We start from the raw sequence: 20,749 nt of genomic DNA, 5'->3' as shown, positions 1-20,749 counted from the left end.
GTGATCAAAAAAAAAAATAAATAAATAAAAAAATAAAATTGTGTAAACAGGATTGAAGCCAAATACACAAGGGAAAAAACATTAGCAGGGTACACACCACGCTTGTAGCATGCATTTGGAGTCTGACTGCAAACCAAGTATAAATATACCTTTTGTATATTTGTCACGCTACGGACTGCTGTCAACAGATTGTAAAACGGTAAGGATTAATAACACCAACAGGAAGTTTGTGAAATCTGGAATGAACACCAGTCAAGTACTAAACCAACCCCCAGTAAATGGTCAAACACGGGCAACACACAAAAAAATAATAATATATATAATCTTTAGCTTTTTCCAAAGGCACTGAAATCTCCCTTAATACACACAACTAGGTTTTGTTAATCATTAAACTGCTGGTTCTACTGGTCAGATATGAGGGGTCAGCACTCCGTGAAAGGGGATATGGCTTTGTTATATGCTGTGTGGTGTTCTGTCTGAAATATTCACTTAAAGATTATCCAACACCCAAAAATGTTAAAAAAGGAAGAAAAAAAAAAAAAAGCAATGCAGTTAATCAACAATGGAATGTCTCTGTCTATAGCTTCTGAATGCACTCACTGACTCTAATCTAAATACTGTGTCTAGAGTTCACTCTCTGTTTGTGCTTCTTCATTTACAAAAGAAAAGTACTTCTTAGACTTAAGTCGGTTTGAATTATTCAGAGACATTACACCTTCAATTCCTGGCTGCTAATTCTCAATTGTAAATGACACAGGTCTCTTTTAATGTGTTTTTTTTTTTGGTATTAACCCTTTCTTTTAAAAGTGTTTTAATGTTAGTGTTTGAAAGACCAAATAATCCTGCACACTGTCGATCACTTGCAATCACTTCATTCACAACATACCTACCTAAGCAAAATAAGAAATGTACGTCCCTATTCAGGCTAGAGCTTCAGCTTATTGCAGACGTAACCGTATTGGTGTATAATGTCAGCCAATCCACACAAAAATGCAGTACAGAAACCCCAAACAAGGAGTGAGGTAATTTAGAAATAGTCCCACTTAGCATGTATCATGTTCACAGTTCTTTGAAATAGAGTTGGGCAATATATCGATATTATATCGATATCGTAATATGAGACTAGATATCATCTTAGATTTTGGATATCGCAATATGGCATAAGTGGTGTCTTTTCCTGGTTTTAAAGGCTGCATTACAGTAAAGTGATGTCATTTTCCTGAACTTACCAGACTGTAGTAACCGTTCTATTATTTTCCTTTACATACTTAGTCATTATATCCACTTACAAATGATTATTTATCAAAAATCTCATTGTGTAAATATTTTGTGAAAGCACCGATAGTCAACACTACAATATCGTTGCGGTATCGATAGAGGTATTTGGTCCAAACTATCGTGATAATTGATTTTCTCCATATTGCCCAGCCCTACTTTGAAATCAGAAAAGGTTTTATTGCCACAATAACACAGAAAAAAAACAAATAACTCCAAAGGCCAATATATTGTTATCATATTCAAATATCAATATCTGCCTAAAGAAATCCAGCAAATGTCGGGCTGTACTTCAGAAACTCGCTAAAAACGACTTAACAAGCTGCAATCCTTCTCCACTACCTACATCACTACATGCCACAAAGAATTACCAAGAAATGTCAAAGGCTTGTAGGAGGTGTAGGGTTTCCTTCATCTCAAGCCATTTCAGGGTTGTTTCACTGCCACAGGGACTTTATAACTGCTGTCGATAAAGCATCAGGTATACACAGCAACTCTCAACTGGAAATAATATTCAGCATACACAGCTGAGAACACAATTAATGAGGCAACACTGATTAGCACAACCTGCTTTTCTTTTAGCCAAACATAATGGCAGGACTCTGAATTAGACAAGGGGTTTAGTTGTTGTGAAACGGTGTATGCAAACAGGCTATAAAAAGTATACAAGAGTGTTCTCTCACTAATCAGTTAATATCTCGCTGTTTGAACACACACTTTCCATTTTGAGACGTTGATTCAGAAACAGGAAGCAATGCTGAATGAATAGTAGTAACACTCAGCTACATGTGTTTTTATAGTGCAGTTTAACAGTACACACACACACACACAAACACACACACACACACACACACACACACACACACACACACACACACACACACACACACACACACACACAGCTTTAAAATGTATTATTTTCAAATGTCTGGGTAAAAAAAAAAAAAATACAACTTCTTTTCCCCCTTGAACACTATGTCTTTTATTTTTAAATACACTGCACACTGGCAGGGTGATGGATTTCAAAACTGCACCGTCTGTCCTTGACGACTCATAAAAACAGCTCATACCACAGGAATGGTATGATGGAAAATTTTAGTGGTTTTGCAAAACCATGACTTTTTCAAACCGTGGTACACCTTAAACCGGTAACCGGCCCATGTCTAGTGTGTTTGTGTGCGTAATAGCAGATTAAGAGGCAGCACAGCAGACAAGTGTCCACTGAGGCCACGTCAGGTCTCTGGACAAAGTTCAACTCTAAACTGGCAGAGGGAAATCAATCAACCAGAGAAGAAGACAAGGAGGAGGGACAAACGATACTAGAGACTGTATCTTTCGATTGATGGTTTTTTGCCCCCAATGTCTCCTTTCAGGCAGCGCTGCGACCGTTGCCTTCAAGGCACCTAACCATAACCAGTGCCTAATCCTAGAGAAGTTGGGGGCAAAAAACACCAATAAACGTATCTTTCAGCCATGTTTTAATTGATCTACTTCTGTCATGTTCCACTTCCCAAATTCAATACAATGTTCTCAGTGGGAAATAGGAAAGGAAGCCACCCATGCATGCTAGGCCTGCACAATATTGGAAAAAAATGGACATTGCGAGATGTTTTTTCCCTGCGTTTATTTTTTATTGATAGATAGATAGATAGATAGACAGCGATATGAATAAAAGACTAATTTTTACAAGATGACATAAGCAGCTCTATTTGGAAATAATACATCATTCTCGACTACTGCAGTGACATAAGCTTTACAAAACACCAAAGCATGTAAGCGCTGTGACTACTCTTCTTAAGTGATTTTTAAGAGGGAAATTAGGTAGAAATATGCTGGTTGACTGACATGACACCACTGTAGCCTATTCATACAATATTATCAATCCAGGCTAAAGTGTAGGATATTAAAAATGCTTGCATGTTGCTTCTTCTAAATTTCAGGTTGTGGTCGACTAGCGGGGCCTGCTTGTTTGTTTGATAAATTGATCAACATTGATTGTGATTGGCGGTTCGCTGTGCATGCAGACCTGCATGTCACGCGCGCTAGCAACAAACTCTGTGTATCCAAGAACAATTAAATCAGTGTAAATGACGTTATATCAGACACAGACTTCTGTTGTAGATTCGTGTTACGTTTCCAGCGTCGCAGCTCCGAACCATAACGTTTGTTTGGACAGACACCTTCTTTCTTTAGGCTAACTATATTAGCTTTAGCCTGGATGGTAGCAGCTTTCTGTTGTGAAAGATGGCTGGGAGATGTGATTACGTTGCATTAATCAGGTGATTTAGTTCGTATTTGCAGCGAACATAAAACACAGACTACTGTAGCTTCACTACCCATCGAAAAGTACGCGCATCACTGTGTCAGCGGCAGCTGCCGCCAAAGGTACTTTTCTCCACACGGAGAGCCTCACTTCCCATAACAATAAATCCCGTCGGACTAACGTTACGTCACATACACACGCTGCCCACATGGCTACCTGTCTTAAAGGGGAAGGGTCGGACGGTATCTATCAAGTAAAAAGGAGAACGGTGAGTTTACTTTTCTATCAAGCAGCAAAAAAAGTTTTAGTGTCAACATTGCAACGTCCTGCGATGGGACTCTTGCGCACGAAACAAAATATTGTGCAGCCCTAAGTGTGTTTAATCCAGTTACTACTGTAGCCAATGGTAGGCAAACGTTACCTGCTGCCAAGTGTAACGTGTTAATAGTGTTACTAGCGTGACGTGCAGCGATGTTTCTGTTTTGGAGCATCAGAGAGCAGCGCAGGCATTTAGGTGGCACCGCAATGAGGCACCGAAATCAGTGTTGATATTCCGTCCGGTAGATACCAGGCACAGGTGCCATATTAGCACCGGATTTTAACATGCGCCATTAACGTGAACAGCAAATTGTGTTGCCTATGCGCGTGTGGAAAGCAGTCGCACAACAGCTGAAATTTTGTGTTGCGCACGAATGGAATGTTTAAACTTTACCGAGACAACCAAATGAAATATTAACTTCTTTTGAAATAAGATTTTCCAGTTTTGTAAATTTTTATATATTTAAATAACACAAATATTCAGTCTGGTTGCCAAGGGCAACCGGTACTGTCGAGCCCTGGACGTCATTGCCATTTTTCTCCGTTTTATTTCATGTATTTATACATTTACATATGTAAAGCACTTTGGTTTGCCTTTCTGCATGATTCATGCTATATAAATGAATTCCTTGTTTCCAAACACATTGCATCTTGCACCTGTGTATATTATAACTACCAAAGGAGATATGTATGCGCTATACTTAACCCAGGTCTGAAGAATACAAGAGGACGTTACCGCATCAGGGAATGTGGGCCTAATAGCGACATGGTGCGAAGAGAGAGCACCATAAATAGCCTGGAGGACTGAAACCGAGAGATGGGCCGTCTGGAGCTGGAGTCTACCCACCAAATATCGACAGTCAACACCAGTAGGCCTATAACAAGGGCTAAAGGTCCTACTTCAGCTATTACAGCTAGTCACAGACACGTGGACTTGACTGATGATTTCTTTGGCTTTTAAAAGTGGTTATGGTCGGTTTATTCTTTTTAGTCAGATGTACACAACAGGTTCTGAATGAACCTTTAATGTAATGTAATCCTGTTTGCAAAATAGCTACAGTATCTTTTTTTTTTTTTTTTTTAAACAAACATTCAGTTGCTTTGATAGACGGAGGAGGTCAGACGCCTGCACTACAAGGCAGGATCAACATGCCCTGGATTTATGTTTATTTATTTAGGCTACCCGGCTTCACCAAACCCAACAACCGCGGTCCCGCATAAGCTGTGTCACGACGGTGGTTAACAACTAGTTCAAATCAACCCAGGGTTTCCCCAATCCAGCGACGCTCGCGTTCACATAAAAGAGGCGGTGTTCGCACAGCACGACCAATCGCAAACATCTACCAGAGCCGCATATTTTTCACAAGAAGAGCAAACTATAATTCTACATAAATATGAAGAACGCAGACACGGATTTACAGGCAAAACGCAATACAGTCGCTGCTTCCTAAAACAGGAAAGGAAAGCTGGCAAAAAAGCTGACGCTGTTATGCGTAAATCACAACGCTTATCAATATCACTTCCCCATCAGTCAGGCACAAGATCGGACTATACATTACACTTGCGCTTTCCATAAACTGTCGTTGCTTTAGCCCATTATTTCAGTTGCAACCCTGGCAGTGGTTAGCGATCGTGAGAGCAAACAAATAATGTAAAAACATAATTCAAACCGATTGGCAACACACGGCTCAAGAAGCCGACAAATAGCCTATACGCAATTCCCTCCGCTGAAAATCTATATCTTTCATAAAAATACACATCAGGGAATGTTAACGGGTTTGTCGGTCTCTAAATGTTTTAACTTTTCTGAGCCCACCTTTCTCTCTCTGTGCACCAAGCTCCACCGGATCTTCTGAGAATGGTGACGCCGTTATCAATCAAGTATTGATTGGTCAGTAGGCGGTGCTTTTACACTGCTTGACCTCCAACATAACCTGCTCCCGAACCAAGTAACAAGTGATCCACCGTCAAGGAGTGAGGTAATTTAGAAATAGTCCCACTTAGCACGTATCATGTTCACAGTTCTTTGAACTCAGAAAAGGTTTTATTGCCACAATAACACATATGTGGAATTTTCCTTGGTGAGAGGTGCATCCATAAACAAACCTATTAAACATTAATATAAAATAAACAATACCTACAGAAAAAACAAATATGTATACAAAGTAACCGTAAAAAAAAAAAAAAAACTCCAAAAAGGCCAATCTATTGTTATCCTATTCCAATATCGATATCTGCCTAAAGAAATCCAGCATATGTCGGGCTGTACTTCAGAATAACGACTTAACAATCTGCAATCCTTGTCCACCACCTACATCACTACATGCCACAAAGAATTACCAAGAAATGTCAAAGGCTTGTAGGAGGTGTAGGGTTTCCTTCATCTCAAGCCATTTCAGGGTTGTTTCACTGCCACAGGGACTTTATAACTGCTGTCGATAAAGCATCAAGTATACACAGCAACTCTCAACTGGAAATAATATTTCAGCATACACAGCTGAGAACACAATTAATGAGGCAACACTGATTAGCACAACCTGCTTTTCTGTTAGCCAAACATAATGGCAGGACTCTGAATTAGACAAGGGGTTTAGTTGTTGTGAAACGCTGTATGCAAACAGGCTATAAAAAGTATACAAGAGTGTTCTCTCACTAATCAGTTAATATCTCGCTGTTTGGACGGTTGTGGACATGCACGCACACACGCATACACCTCAAGGTCACCTCTCTCTTCGGCGTGACCCGTTCACTTACACTCAAGGTTATCTAAACTTAAGGCGTTTGTGTGTGTGTCCGGAGTGACAAACACGTTTGCGGTCTATGCCGATGCTCAGTTAATGCATTATATAAAACATGTACACAGAACACGCCAAGTTTAATCCTGACACATGACTCACAGCGTGACCTGATGAGCAAAGACACTGTGAACATATCTCAGGCTGCAAAATCATGTACTAGTAAATACTGTCATGATTGTACTTACTCCAAGATAAATAACTGTAAGAGCAGTGATATACCCTACATCAAATAGTCAGGATTAAGATTAATGGCATTATAAAGCAGCGTTACATCCATGGATGCAATAGCAATAGAGTTAAAACCTATAATTATCCTGCATGTCCCAATGCAGCTGCTTAGAATAATCTACAGCGCTCAGTCATCAGGCACTGAATTATTAGGAACCATTTTCCAAACTTGTTAGCGAACACTTTCCCACTTACACGTTTAGCAAATATTATCATTAATTTTTCTAGCTTTGCACTAGTCTCCACCAGTTCCTGTGAAAAATATTTGGCTATTTAGCTTTTAAATGCTCCATTATGTTCATCAGCTACACACCGACATCTGTCTGTCTGTCATATAGGGCTGGGCAGGGAGGTTTTTTTCTTGAAAACAGTAGCTTGGTGTGGCTGGATAGTGGTGAGAATGAACCAAATACAAGTTTCTTTTAGCTGTTTTTTGTAATACTTTTAACAGTTTTTAAACTGCCCTTTGTTTTATGTAAAGCACTTTGAATTGACTTGTTGCTGAAATGCGCTATACAAATAAAGCTGCCTTGCCTTTTTTTCTTCTTCAAAAAGCAGACAAATGGCACAATTGTGGTCGAAAAATGCAATGCAACGCTGAGTTTTTGCAAGTTTACGGGGGATGTGGTTGTTAAGCCTTTCAGTGGGAAATTGCAACTAATGACAGCAGTTATTACAGGAAGGCAAAGAAATCACCAGAGAAATACAGTCTCTGGGTATTACAGAGTACATCTTGAAAAAACAAAAACGACCATAAGAAAACAAACTGGTTGCTTGTAAGATAAGGTGAGACAGTCTAAGTAGTGAGTGTCAGTATACTAAAACAACACACTTTGTGGCTATTGTTTACAGTAATAATGCAACTAATGCTGCATCCAGGAAGACAGTTCTCATTAAGCTGTTTAAGTAATGGAGTATTTTGCAATGCTGAAGATAAATAAATGAGGCACTGAAGTTGCTACAAGAGAACAGAGAGAAATAACAATATTTTAAATAAATATAATTTCGCAGTTGCATAAAATGCATTTTAAAACAGAGTGAGGAAATATGAAAGATCTCAAACTTTGCGAGCTATTGTTTTAAATCCACCCTTCTTTCGTTTCCTGATAATCTAAAAATGTCTATTTTACGTCATTGAGTGAGCGCTGACTCTGCTTCACGCTGTGCACTTCCTATCTTCTTACATGACACGATATGACACATGAGCACGTTTCAAAACAGGATACTGAAGTGTCTACAGCATATGGTGCAGCATTCACATTGTGTTTGTTCAACTGCGCTTAATCTTATCTAAAAATCTAAATGAAGAGCTTAAGAAAGTCTAACTGGATCCCTTTACAACATCATATCTAGCATTACGTCTGGATTATAAACTACCAACGGCTAAATAAGGATGTTACACATCCTCAGGGCCTGGGGGTAGGAAGAGGGCATGGGGAAGAGAGAGAGGAAGTGTGCAGACAGTGCAAACAAGGTTACCGGAAAACATAGTGTCCAACTTTCTGTTAAAAGCAAAAATAACTTATATTTTTTGTTTTAGTTAGTAACTTGGTTTCCACGAACTTCACATGTATTTGTGGCGTGATGTCATTGTGTTTCAGGGAGGTACTGTGCTTGTGGAATTACTGAGTGCTAATTTTCCTTGTGACTGTGTTGCATCACGGCAACTGCTCACATGTCGTTTAGCCTAACTCCTAACGGTTGTATCCTGTTGCACAAGCCCTGAGGGTTGCCTCATTTACCCATCTCATTCTCATTGCCAGACAGTTAACAGAAAGGAGGAACAAAATTACCAGCCTTCTTTGCCACACCAAACTAGTGGCTGCACTTTTAGCCTGTATAGCTGGCTTCTATAGATCATGGGGGGGTGTGAGGGGTTGGATGTAGGAACAGGGGGTGGGACTCTGTAATAGGGGATCTGTTTGGGGATATTCTTTATGAAAATGAAAAACAGCAACTGTATAACTGCATATTGATTGTAAATTGACCACTGCATTCAATAAAAATATATAAAAAATGAAATAAAATAAAGATTGCTCTGCTGAGTGGCTTTGTGTTCTTATATTTGTGTCATACTGTGTTTAACACTTCTACAGTCAAATTGTCTTCTACAGTCATGTCCTACTCCCAAAGCTGACCCAGGTACATTAACTAAATGAAAAGTGACTGAACATCACAGAGTCAGACTGAGGAATTCCTCTGGTGGCCAAATTGTTGAATGCTCTTCAGTCATTTGATAGTGTTTAGGGACCAATGACTGTGAAACACGCAAGAAGCAAAGATTGCTGCAACACAGACAAGGCAGAATCTGTGGGTTAAAGACATCCACCCACAGACAGTGATATATACTAAATGTAAAGCAGAGAGTCACCTCATAGTGTGTTTGAGTACAGAGCCAACAAAACAAACGTGTGTCACTGTCCTACCGTCTAAATGCATTTACTTAGAATGAATTGAAACTTTAGTTTGCTCAGTGTGCCGAATCCATGCAAGGTACCACTTACATAAAAAGGCCATTACAGGCAATACTGATGTCAGTTTACAGCTTTCCCTTAATGCCTAAAAAGCATTTAAACCCACTGATGTATTTGCCATTGTCAGGAGCTACTGCTGCCGGAACATTTACTGTAACATTATGGATTAGTTGTGTTCATGCAGCAGCATATCCCTGTAAGCTGGTTTTAATGGACCTCAGAGAACAGCGGAAGCCAAGCACTCTAGTAGCAGCAGCAGCTGCATCCGACTTTGTAAAACAGCCTACACATTTGGGTTTAGACTCGTTATAGGCATTATTGGTAATAAAGAAAAATAACCAAAACCTGGCCTTTCAACCCGGGCTCTATTTTAAGGGTTAAATTAAATCTGGATGGACAAGAAATTAAAAGAGCTTCAATTTTGGTTTGTGTAGTCTGACTTTTACTGTGCTTCTGGGGTTCAACTAGTGTCTCATCAGAGACTCAGCCTCCTATCAGAGTGACACAATAGGTCTGGAGATCAAAGTGGCTAAAGTGACTTCTATCAAGAGTAGTCATTCCTGACTTCTGTACTCTCCTTGAGTAAAAACTTTAGCCAGACGAGAAGTTAACGGGTGGACTACAAAGAGGAGTGTGGTTGGAATTATGACTAAGCCTATTTCACATCATGGTGACAAGCACAGGAAGCAGGTAAATAGTGCTGAAGTATTGCTATTGCAGATCTCTGTCAACTATATCTGTTGCCATGTGTACGAAATACTGTATATTTTCTTACTATGCTGCAAACAAAGGTTTTCTGAACAGTTAATTTTATAAAATTATCAAGTTTCATCAAGCCTTTTGTCTCTGAATGAAGTTTGGTGAGCCTGAGCCTGAAGCTGCTGCTAAAAAAAGAACTTTATTTATCCTGGTGGAAAATGTGACCCCCCCCTGGTTAGCGGTCAGCTAGTGTCGTAGGGAAATTGGTGGGAAAAGCTAGTGAGCCAAATAAAAGTATTTCTGCTCTGGTTGCTCACTAATGTTAGCTGAAACATTGAGTATTTATCCTGAGTTTCATAGTTCATGAACAGACAATGGCGACATGAAACAGGACATGAAAATTCCTTTAAAGATGAACCAAAACCAAGAGGAACACTAGAGCTGGTTGATTACTGAGTGTTCACGTAAACCAATGCTATGACTGTATATAGCCAGCTTTCATTTGTTTATGTAATTGCTAAACAAAACAAAATATCTGCAGATGGTAGCTAGTGAGCAGCGTTAACAAGGGGATGTTCATTACTTTATTTAGCTGTTCCATCTGCTCAACTGTAGACAGGTTTCTGTTGATATGTATCATAATCACACAGACAGTGCCCATTTTGTCTATAAGGAGCTCTCGATGGTGTTTTAACCCTTGTGTTGTCTCCCCGTCAACCTTGAATAAAACACTTTTTTTTTACGCCTTTTTTCACAGTTTGTTTTTGCTTTTCCAATGTTTTGAATTGTAAAATTTTTCTTCTACACATTTTCAGCGCTTATTTCTACGTCCCATATTTTAGGATATAAAAAATAGATAAATTGAAAAACGGGTCAATTTCACCCGAAGTCAACACAAGGGTTAAGCCTCCAACGTCGCCTTACAGGCAGCTAACCGTCACCTAAAACCTGCCTTAAACATAACCACTGCTGCGCTTCCTGGAAGGCGACGTTGGGGGCTAAAAACACCAAACACCGCATGGTGGGAGGGGCTGTGTGTGTGTGTGTGTGTGTGTGTGTGTGTGAGGAGAGCAGGGAAAGGAAACGCAGAAGAACGTGTTTTACATAGCGTTTAAAAAAATAAATAAAAAATGAATAACTAAACGCAATGTGCGGCGGCCAGTGTTGATAGTGAGGCGCACCGCCACACAGTCTATGTGTGGGAAACACTGAAAGGTGAGTTACAGTAGTTTCATGAAGAGAGAACTTGGTCATAGAGACCAATACAGTTGTTTTTTTGTACCAGGCATGTTATATCGCTGTAAAGTTGTGCATTTTAACATGGGGGTCAATGGGGATTTACTCCCGTTTGGAGCCAACCTCAAGTGGATACTCAAAACTGCAGTTTTTTTGGAGCTTCCCCATTGGCTTCATTTTACAGCACGGGAGGTTGCCGCTTGGGTCTGAGGTGTCAAACTAGTACTATTCGAGATTGTGCGACAGTCTCTCTAAACAGGACAGAGCATATTTCTGTGCCAACATGAATGACAACGTGGTTATAGTACAGACTTGATGGGATGTTACGTAATAAGCAGCACCTCTGGGTAGCTCCAGATCTCCCATTTGGGATGTGCTGAATTACTGACCTTGACACGAGAGGCTGGCTGGTGTAGAGGCAGATCTTTAAATCAGCTGCAGCTTTCAAGTGCAATGCAGTACTTCATTCAACACTTGAGAAAGCCAAATTCCTTCAACTAGGCCTAGCCTGCAACACACGGTTTTCTGCTATTAAATAAAGTCAAGGGCAGATCCATCAAATAAATAGTCGACCCGCCTTTGACATCTGTGTTCTTGAACACATTAGGAGGAAACTTTAATCAACAGGTGAATGTACATCCTGTGACGGTCAAAGTGTCCTTGAGTAGGAAACTGGAGCTGGTGCCTGCTCACTGAGCTGGAGGAGGCCATCAGTAAATGTCTAAAAGTAACGCGCCCATGTACAGCAGAGGCTCAGTCCTCGAAGCAGTGGCCACAGGTTTGGTTCCGACCTGCAGCCCTTTGCTGCATGGCATTCCCCCCCTCTCTCCCCTTTCATGTCTAAGCTATATATATATATATATATATATATATATATATATATATATATATATATATATATATATATATATATATATATATATATATATATATATATATATATATATATTAACATTCACCCTAACTACCAAGCCAATCATTTTGTTCCAAAAGGTTGTATTTTCAATATAAAGTCGTATGAAATTCAAGACCATAATCAATCCGAAAAGGGGTTTGCACAAGTGAAAAACAGACGGTTGCCTGAAATTAACACTTTTGCTGTCATTTACTTAATAATAATAATAATCTGGTCACGATTTAGCAGCAAGACAGAAACTTACCCTCGGCTGGATGGAGGCTACTCATCCAAAGTGTGGTTTGGACTTTTCTGTCTAAACATAGCAGGCCTACACACACACACACACACACACACACACACACGCACACACACACGCACACACGCACACACACACACGCACACACACACACACACACACACACACGCACGCACACACGCACGCACACACGCACGCACGCACGCACGCACTGCAACTCTGGAAAATGTTGCTCATGTGAGTAAAAACTTTTATCATGGAGAACACATATGGCATCAGAGAGAGAGATAGAGAGGAAAGGATAGGCGGAGGAAATACGAGTAGACTATAGGTCTGGAGTAGTAGCTTAATTCTCCAGATTAGAAATGTAGGTTAGGCTACCTGAAACCAATCAATGGGCAGACAAAAGCACCATTCAGAAAACATTCTCTCGGTTATCTCCTTCAAATATTGGATTAACGTTTGCCTGCTTTCCTGCCTCCAACACATAATGTTATTGTTTGTGTAGGAGGTTTAAGGGTCACATAGCACTTGTGCACTTTGCAAATGTTAGCCTGCCCAGGACAGCAACTAGCCTAATGATTTTTTATTTTATTATTTTTTTACCATAAATTAATCTATTTTTTAGTCTCAATCAATATCAATATATGGAAAATGCCAACAACTTCCAAGAGCCTAAGGTGACAAACTATTATTGGGCTATATTGTAATTTGTAGGATACAAAAACAGAGAAAAGCCGCAGATACTCAGATTTGAGAAGCAGGAACCAGGACTGTTATTTTGGATTGATAAATGCCTTAATCATCAGAACTGTTGATTCAATTTATATCTATCAATTAATCCATTTTCACTAACGTTACTCCTTACAGCACCAGACCTCGCCTAAAGTTAGCATAGCCTAAAGCTGTAACTTCAATGATGACGTTACTGCTGTCATATTGCTGTAGCATATCGTGTTTCTCACGTTTCTTGTTGTCGTTACTAGCCTAAATATTCTTTTCTGAGTTTTGGTTATCTTCCAAAATTAAAAGTAGGCTACACACGCATGCACCTTATAACCACATTAACATGTTCGTTAAACGTATTCCTAAATCACGCTTTGATGCAATAAGTCAGCTAACGAAAACTCAGTTAGCTTAACGTTACTTCTGTGACCGGTTAGATTGTCGCCAGTGACATGAACGCAGTTTCTCCTTTAAAGTCCTGACAGAAAACTCCTCCGGGGCTTGGTTAACTCACTTGTTTTCAGCCGTCCTTCGTCACCCAAACAATGGCGGACCAGTTGAATAAATCCATGCGACTGTCTTTTCGGCGGCTAAAAAAAAGAACCGTCTTTTCCTTTTTACCGTGTGTTGTTGCTGCTGTTTTCACTCCGCCGACGACTCAAGACTCTGAAGACTCTCAAGATTGTCTTCTTTCTTTCAGCGCTCTCAATGTTGATGATGACGCTGAGCTCTTTGTTCTGGGCGGAGCAAGGCTCTCTCTCTCTCTCTCTCTCTCTCTCTCTCTCTCTCTCTCCCCCTCCTCACACACACACACACACACACACACACACACACACACACACACACACACACACACACACACACACACACACACACACTTCAAAAAGGTGAATTGTGGATACCTAGGCTACTACTAAGAATGAAATATTTCCATAAGTCAGTATTATATACTGATTTAAATATTTACATAAGTCAGTTTCTTTTTATAACAGTTTGACTGACTGTAATGGTCTCTGATTAACTGACTGACACATTATTGGGATGTGTACTATTGAAGTATATTTATTGATTGATTCATGTGTTCATCACTTTAATGTTGCACCTGGTGAAGCTGGAGCTAATTTCAATTACTTTATATAGCTTACTGCAGTATATAAAGTAATACAATTAACTTTATACTGAAATATAAAGAAGCCAAAAATGGAAATACTCATATAAGGAACAAGTAGGCTTCCTTAAAATTGTACTATAAGTGCAGTACTTTAAATACTTACTTACTTTCCACTACTTTCCAATGAGGCACACTTGAAACCATCTGTGTTGCCAATGTATGATGCTTTCAAATGTGTCGTGTTTACTGCGTTGATGACAATACTTAGGCCTATAAATTCACATTTTCTGTCTAATAGTCTGTCTAATACTCACAGGCTCATATGAACATTGCACACTTTACTTGCTGTAATCATTTTCTCATGTTCATAGTAGCCATCAAAAGATCCCTTCCTGACATGCTTCCAAGGGAAGAGATGGGGGACCAAAGTTGGTTTGTGCAAACATGTCTTGCTCAGTTTATCTGAAGTTAATATGAGACTTTATTAGGCTTTTTATAAAGCTTTAGAGGTGCTGCTAGGCAACTTTTGTTACCTTAAGACACAGCCAGGCTGCAGTCTGGTCTTAATGCTAATGCAACTGACTGCTGGGTCCAGCTGAATACAGTGCCTTGCGAAAGTATTCGGCCCCCTTGAACGTTTCGACCTTTTGCCACATTTCAGGCCTCAAACATAAAGATATAAAACTGTATTTTTTGTGAAGAATCAACAACAAGTGGGTCCCAATTATGAAGTGGAACAAAATTCATTGGCTATTTAAAACTTTTTTAACAAATAAAAAACTGAAAAAGTAGCTGCAAAATTTTTCGCCCCTTTACTTTCAGATCAGCAAACTCTCTCCAGAAGTTCAGTGAGGATCTCTGAATGATCCAATGTTGACCTAAATGACTAATGATGATAAATAGAATCCAGCTGTGTGTAATCAAGTCTCCGTATGAATGCACCTGCTCTGTGATAGTCTCAGAGGTCCGTGTAAAGCCGCGAGAGCATCATGAAGAACAAGGAACACACCAGGCAGGTCCGGATACTGTTGTGGAGAAGTTTAAAGGCCGGATTTGGATACAAAAAGATTTCGCAAGCTTTAAACATCCCAAGGAGCACTGTGCAAGCGATAATATTGAAATGGAAGGAGTATCAGACCACTACAACTACTACGAACCGGCCGTCCCTCTAAACTTTCAGCTCATACAATGAGAAGACTGATCAGAGATGCAGCCAAGAGGCCCATGATCACTCTGGATGAACTGCAGAGATCTACAGCTGAGGTGGGAGACTCTGTCCATAGGACAACAATCAGTCGTTTACTGCACAAATCTGGCCTTTATGGAAGAGTGGCAAGAAGAAAGACATTTCTTAAAGATATCCATAAAAAGTGTCGTTTAAAGTTTGCCAAAAGCCACCTGGGAGACACACCAAACATGTGGAAGAAGGTGCTGTGGTCAGATGAAACCAAAATCGAACTTTTTGGCAACAATGCAAAACGTTATGTTTGGCGTAAAAGCAACACAGCTCATCACCCTGAACACACCATCCCCACTGTCAAACATGGTGGTGGCAGCATCATGGTTTGGGCCTGCTTTTCTTCAGCAGGGACAGGGAAGATGGTTAAAATTGATGGGAAGATGGATGGAGCCAAATACAGGACCATTCTGGAAGAAAACCTGATGGAGTCTGCAAAAGACCTGAGACTGGGACTGAGATTTGTCTTCCAACAAGACAATGATCCAAAACATAAAGCAAAATCTACAATGGAATGGTTCACAAATAAACATATCCAGGTGTTAGAATGGCCAAGTCAAAGTCCAGACCTGAATCCAATCGAGAATCTGTGGAAAGAACTGAAAACTGCTGTTCACAAACGGCTCCCATCCAACCTCACTGAGCTCGAGCTGTTTTGCAAGGAGGAATGGGCAAAAATGTCAGTCTCCGATGTGCAAAAACTGATAGAGACATACCCCAAGCGACTTACAGCTGTAATCGCAGAAAAAGGTGGCGCTACAAAGTATTAACTTAAGGGGGCTGAATAATTTTGCACGCCCTTTTTCAGTTTTTTATTTGTTAAAAAAGTTTGAAATAGCCAATGAATTTTGTTCCACTTCATAATTGGGACCCACTTGTTGTTGATTCTTCACAACAAATTACAGTTTTATATCTTTATGTTTGAGGCCTGAAATGTGGCAAAAGGTCGAAAAGTTCAAGGGGGCCGAATACTTTCGCAAGGCACTGTATATGCCATTGGTATCAATCTTTTTTTCCAACTCTAGGCAAGGATCCGTGTATACTTCTCAAAATGTCAAACCCATTTCTTTATTAATATAGAAGGGCCTGAAAACCAAACAATGCCTTGTTTCAGGTACCCGTAATAAACCAAAATGTAATTTGAACGTCACTAAGATCAGTATTGTAAGGTGTGTATGGATGACATTGTGGCTTTTGTGCATGTGGTAGGGTGTACAAAACGAGAAAAAAGAGAACCAATGGTAAAGTAAAGTCGCCATATCACCAGGGAGTGCCTGTCTGAGTGAGAGAGTATCAGATCTCAAATTTATAATCTTGGAGCACAAGGCCCTGGCGCCAGCAGAACCAATTGACCAGGCAGACACTGCTGACTAACAGCAGGGTCATCACAGTAGCAACTTTTAACATCCATTTGGCAGCTTCATTTGTCTGAAGACACTGGCCACAAAGGTTTTTTTTGGGAAACATTAGCGATTTAACATTGTGGGGAATACACCTAGTATACTTTATCCGCCAAGAGTTAGATGAGAAGATTGATACCTCACCCTTACAAGGCTGGATATTAGTATCCCTTCACTCATCTATTTTATCATAACAGTGATCAGGCTGACAAGTCGTTTGTCTCTTTGTTTGCTATATATATATATGTATATATGTCTTGTCAGTCTCTAAACATAGACCAGTTACACCTGTTACAGTTTAGTGGGAGGGACACAGATACAATGAAAGAAGATAGTATAGAGAATTATTGAGACAGAGCAGGTGTTTGCTCTTAAATATTATTCATTTACTAGTTAGGCAAAGAGGTCTTGTTTAGCTCCTTTAATTGATGAACTGAGAATTGCTTCATATGTCGTCATCCAGATCACACTTTTGCTCCATCCCCATTACGTAATATGCCAATTCTTTGTCTCTTCTTGTTTCACTTCATGTTTACTGAAGGGTCCAAACAAGAGGCCCCAGATGGCAGTTTGTCAGAGGTCTGTGTTGTGTGGTATGTGTGTGTGTGTGTGTGTGTGTGTGTGTGTGTGTGTGTGTGTGTGTGTGTGTGTGTGTGTGTGTGTGTGTGTGTGTGATGGATGTGGGGTCTCCAAACAGCAGGGGGGCAGTCCCCAGGCTGTCCTCTAATGACCCAGGCCAAGACAAAAGGGGGTCTGCTGTGTACAAGACCGGAGGTTCTACATCCCTCTGTGTAACAGACCCACAGCTGGTCACCCCATGGAAACAATGGACACCAAGCCTAAACTCATAAATAATAATAATCCTGAGGTTCGCATATGATTATGCTGTACATGCACACACTCAGGAACTCTGACTGAAAGTTATGCTTTCAGTGTTGTCTCTTTCTTCGCTCTCCCCAAACAGCTCAACGAAGCAGAGGAGACCAAACTTGTGGTTTCAGGCTCATGTTCAGTAATGACTGAAACTCCAGGTGTGCTCTCTTGATGGTACAGTTATGACTTAAATATTTCCCCAAAACAACAGGCAGAGTTACACAATCTCTATGGAAGTAAAGTGAAGAAACAAACAAACTAGTCACATGGCATAGTTGCAGGCAAAATAGTTTCATAAAGTCAGGTTCACTGTTACCCATTACATCCTTGCCTATACTTGGTCAAGAATGCCATGTTTTGTTCTTTACTGTAACATCTTTCAACTGCTCCTTAATGGATTTCAGTTCTTGTTTTAAGGAGCAGGCGAGTTTTCAAGAATTGTATAGAGATACTGGAAATGAAGTAGTGCTGGTGAGCCAAAATGGAAGCTACAGTCTTTTTCCATTTTGCCTTACAGGCTCCTCCGGGCATCTCCTCCTCATTAATCCTCTAGCTGCTATAAGTAAATATACAGCAGCCATTTGCAGAGAGTGTTGTATTTATCAGTGATGTCAAGAACATGCCAATCATTTTTTTTTACTGCAGGGCTAAAGATAAGGATATTCTATATTTTTCTTATTGTCAACAAATCCCAGGAAAAGATGGAAACCAACAATTCATTGACTCTTGTATTGTCTGTGTAGCAAAAGTCTGATAAAGAGAAAATCTTGTCCTCTGTGCCATAGAGCTCCTTTGTTGTCCGAAAACTATTAAAAACACATCAATGACCCACACTGTTGCACTGGGTGACATGTTCCTTCATTACCATGAACACGCAACGCACACTGTAGTTTATTTGACTCAATCCCACATAAACCATCCGGCTGATTTAAATACTCACTAGTGCCCCAAATTTCTATTAATCAACACTTGAAACTAGTCCCTAAAGAAAGCTACAGTGCCCAGCTGTTTTAGGAAATTACTGAGCCTTCAAAAAAAATTTAAACTATACATTTGTGACAGGACAGCGACAACCAATGGGCTTGGGGCTGCGTGCCACAGGATAGGGAATTCGAAACGTGTCGTGAGACTGTTGGTTTTGGTCAAATAACAAAAATATAAAATAATGACAGGCTTATTCTAATGTAATGGATATTAAAGTGCCAAGAGAAAACCCCATTAGCCTTCAGAAGCAGACTAATGCATTTTTCCCACTTGTGTTGCCGTATATTTTCCAACATTTCCTCCTATGTGATTATCTGCTAGCAGAATGAATATATTAATATTTTAAGGCTTAGATATGATGGATCACATCACATCCTCACCACTCTCCTCAACAAAAAAAGATTCCCTACACTGACATTACCTCACAATTGTCCTGAATATAATGAGGGGATCACCTCATTTTTCTCAGAGATTAATGTCATACACGTGAATACATGCATGCATATGGTCCGATGTGGGTTAGAGTTAATTGCCTGTCGTACATTCAAGCCCTCCACCAATGACTGTGTCAAAAGAACCGAGGGCAGAGTGCTAATCCGGTCTAATGATGTTACCGTAACAAGACAGAATAGGATGACCAAACGGAGCAGCGGGTGTGAGGAAGCCTGCAGACAGCCAGGACTCAGGTGTCTCTTCTGTCCACCTCCCAGAGTCTCAGGTGGTCAGTGATGCATTGTTTGTTGTGTAGTGATCACCCAAGGGTGTCTGTAGAGAATAGGCTGGCACTGCTGCCACTCAGCTGCTCATGTATCAGGTTTAATCACAGTGGGACTGACACACACTGCTGTTAATGAGGTGCAGGAAAAGAGAGTGAGGAATCGCTGGGGTCACTGCACACAAGAAGATCCGATGAAACAGTTGATTTAAACAAGAAACGTTTTGCCTGACTGAAGTGTTTTCATCTGTGTTTTTACGGCTAAGTAGTGACTGACAGGAAGACTTTGCTGACACTGGATACAACATGGAACAAATGATGTGAGTAGCACTGATGACTAAAGACTGGTTCACTAGCAAGGACCACGCCACAACAATATGTTGTATAAAGATTTATTGAATCCTTGGTTATGTAGAATGTGAACGTAGGAGTAGATTGAGGTGAGATTGAAAAGGGGATGTCGTCTGCTTGGTTGGTCCAGGGAGGATGTACTGGAGACCGGGTGGAGTGAGACTCAGTGTGGGTTTCCGTCTCAGGGGCTTTCACCCGAGGAGATTTCGGACCCCACGGACGGTACTTAGAATGAGAAATGAGAGAGGTATGCACTGGGTTGAGTAGGAAGAGATGAGGGAAGAGGGGATGAAGGAATGAGGTAGGGGGAAGGTTGAGGTATTGAAGGGAAAGGGTGGGTGGGTCGAGAAGTCGGAGACAAATAGCACTGAGTGGGTTGGCAAGGAATATAAAGGCTCGTCAGGGGATTAGAGGTGTGGTTGAGGTGTGGCCCAGCTCCCGAACCTAAGTTAATTCATTGACTTCATTTCACACCGAGCAGATCTCAGACCAAGTGTGAGAATGAATTGTACTGATTTGTGTGTGAGCTTGATGGGGGTCGTTTATTAGATTATTGCAAATATAAGAGCGATACGCCTGAGATGACCAACAGCCTCAGTCATCTGAGTGGCAAGCCTTTTTGCCTTTAAGTAACATAGTGACGTGGAAATGGGAGGCAGAAGGACAGGGGAGGCCGGTGACTAATTTGATGAAGAAATTGATACCCGACCAAGTAGGTCTGGATTGTGGAGGACCTGATTTTCTGAATTATTTTGAGCGTGGGTGATGAAATTGCAGACCGTCACGATGTTTAGACTGGGAAATGGTTGCTGGTATGAGGAGTGATATGCCTTGAAGCAATTCTAGCCTTTTAGGTAGGCTGAGAGAGTGCTTTGGGCGAGGCTGTTGAGGATGGTGTCTCGAGACG

The 20,749-nt window shown here is 40.5% G+C and overlaps 1 protein-coding gene across 2 annotated transcripts in view; it reads right to left on the bottom strand.

Moving 5' to 3' along the window:
- Window positions 1-13,894, bottom strand: part of b3gnt2b (UDP-GlcNAc:betaGal beta-1,3-N-acetylglucosaminyltransferase 2b) — a 29,813-nt gene extending 15,919 nt beyond the window's left edge. For both annotated transcript variants that reach the window (XM_039784111.1, XM_039784110.1), the window contains exon 1: window positions 13,686-13,894. The gene's annotated coding sequence lies outside the window, so the exon portion shown is untranslated. The remainder of the gene's footprint in view (window positions 1-13,685) is intronic.
- Window positions 13,895-20,749: the final 6,855 nt, after the last annotated feature.

The sequence above is a fragment of the Perca fluviatilis genome, chromosome 19, assembly GCF_010015445.1.
Source record: "Perca fluviatilis chromosome 19, GENO_Pfluv_1.0, whole genome shotgun sequence".
In the NCBI taxonomy this organism is placed as follows: Eukaryota; Metazoa; Chordata; class Actinopteri; order Perciformes; family Percidae; genus Perca; species Perca fluviatilis.
The sequence above is the reverse complement of the archived record's forward strand: the minus strand, read 5'-3'. Positions and strand labels throughout refer to the sequence as shown.